The sequence below is a fragment of the Amborella trichopoda genome, chromosome 1 (assembly GCF_054954075.1).
Source record: "Amborella trichopoda isolate Santa Cruz 75 chromosome 1, AtrichopodaSantaCruz75HAP2 v2.0, whole genome shotgun sequence".
In the NCBI taxonomy this organism is placed as follows: domain Eukaryota; kingdom Viridiplantae; phylum Streptophyta; class Magnoliopsida; order Amborellales; family Amborellaceae; genus Amborella; species Amborella trichopoda.
The window spans coordinates 31,603,525-31,605,784 of record NC_142336.1 but is presented as its reverse complement, the minus strand read 5'-3'; positions in this window follow the sequence as shown (position 1 = coordinate 31,605,784).

Below are 2,260 nucleotides of genomic sequence, written 5' to 3'. Positions count from 1 at the left end.
AAGAGACTTTGAAGGGATCTTATCAAAGTCCTCACCCTCGCATGGACTATTTTGGAGGGATTAGTATTTTAAGTCCTCACCCTGTCGGACGGTACCTGTGACGGCCTTGTTTGTGATTTGGAGGGATCAATATTTTCAGTCCTCACCCTGTCAGACGGTACCTATGAAGGCCTTGGGATAATGACTGGGCTACGTTGTCACCCAACCTTGAAGAAGAGATGATGATTGGGCTATGTTGTCACCCAGCCCTGAAGAAGGAATGGTGACTAAGCTACATTGTCACCCAGCCTTAATGAAGGGATGATGACTGGGCTACGTTCTCACCCAACCTTGAAGAAGGAATGGTGATTGGGCTACGTTGTCACTCAGCTTTGAAGAAGAGATGGTCCTCGAAGAAGGGATAATGACTGGGCTACGTTGTCACCCAGCCTTGAAATAGGGATGGTCCTCGCAGAAAGGATAATGATTGGGCTACATTGTCACCCATCCTTGAAGAAGGGATTATGACTGGCCTACATTGTCACCCAGTCTTTGAAGAAGGAATGATGACGAGGCTATATTGTCACCCAGCAATTCACCTAGGATTGAAGAAGGATGTTGAGGGATGATTTTAACGTCTACACCCTATTAGACGTCTTGATGATTTTTTTGCAGCCTCACCAGGTTTGTCGTGCTTGGATTGCCGTGAATGACCTGACAGGAAGATTTTAATGTCTGCACCCCGTTAGACTTCTTGATGATTTTTTTGCAGCCTCACCAGGTTTGCTCTGTCTGGTTTGGCCGTGAATGATCTGGCGGGAAGATTTTAATGTCTACACCCCGTTGGATGTCTTGATCACTTTTTTGTAGCCTCACCAGGTTTGTTGTTCCTAGATTGGCCGTGAATGACCTGGCGGGAAGATTTTACCATCTGCACCCCGTTGGATGACCCTTTCATTTTTGAAGTTGGATCCATTGTCAATAATGATTGACTCAGGAACACTAAATCTGAATACAATGTTGTTCTTTATGAAACGGGCAACATGTTGTCCCTCAATTTTAACAAATGATACAGCCTCTACCCATTTTGTGAAGTACTCCATAGCCGTTAATATGAAATGGTAGATGTTTGAGGCTTTGGTGAGATCATTCCAATGATATCAAGATCCCACATGGCAAAGGGCAATACAGGCAGTATTGAGTTGAGTGGTACGGATGCTGCATGGATGAGGTCTCCATAAAGTTGACATTTAGGACACCTTTGAGCTAAGGGGGCTGCCCCAGAATGACCTCCTTCATTGTGTAACTCTACCAGTACTTGGTCGATTTCTGGCTGATCGAGATACCATAGAATAATGCCATTGAGGGATTTCTTGAACAGGAGGTTACCTCTTACTACGAATCCCATATAAAACCTTCGAAGGGCTTCTTTATCCTTTTTGGTGGCTCCTTCAGGGTATAACCCATCTTTCAGCAGGGACAGAACATCGTGGAACTATGATTTTGCCTTAACTAGCACATCTAGAGCCATGAGAGACACTTCCCCATCATTCTCATTTTATTGTTCTGTTTCTTTTTTGATCCTTGGTGGGGAAGACGTTTGTTCTTGATGTAGAATGACAATGTGGTGATTTCTGGAGGAATATCAACCATTGAAGCAAGGGTAGCAAGGGTGTCGGTGAACCGATTATTTTCCCTAGTTACATGCTGAATGGTGATTTTCTTAAAATATGGAGTCATCTTTTCTACTTTTTCTTGATAGGGTTCGAGGTTTTCTTCTTTCACCTTCTAAATCCCTTGACCTTGGTTTGTGATGAGTAAGGAGTCACCAATCATTCATATTTACTAGATTTTCATTCCCATAGCATTCTCGAGTCGGCTATCAAGGCTTCATATTCAGCAATGTTATTGGTACATGGGAAATTCAATCTGATGGCTGTTGAGATTAAAATCTTCTCGGGTGAGCATAGTATGACTCTTATACCTGACCCGTATTCGTTCTTTGCACCATCAAAATATAGCTCCCAAATTGAGTCCTCAATTGTGAAGATGTTTTCATCAGATAGATCCTTGTCGACAAGAGTGTTATCTGGCAGTGCGTGCTTAGCCAAGTGGTTAGCAAAGGCTTGTCCTTTGACAGATTTTTGAGTGACATATTCTATCTCAAACTCGTTCAATAGAATTCTCCACTTCGCCAAACGTCCGTTAAGTACTGGTCTTTCCAATAGGTACTTGAGTGGATCAATTTTTGAGATGAGCTTGACTGAATGGGATAAGACAT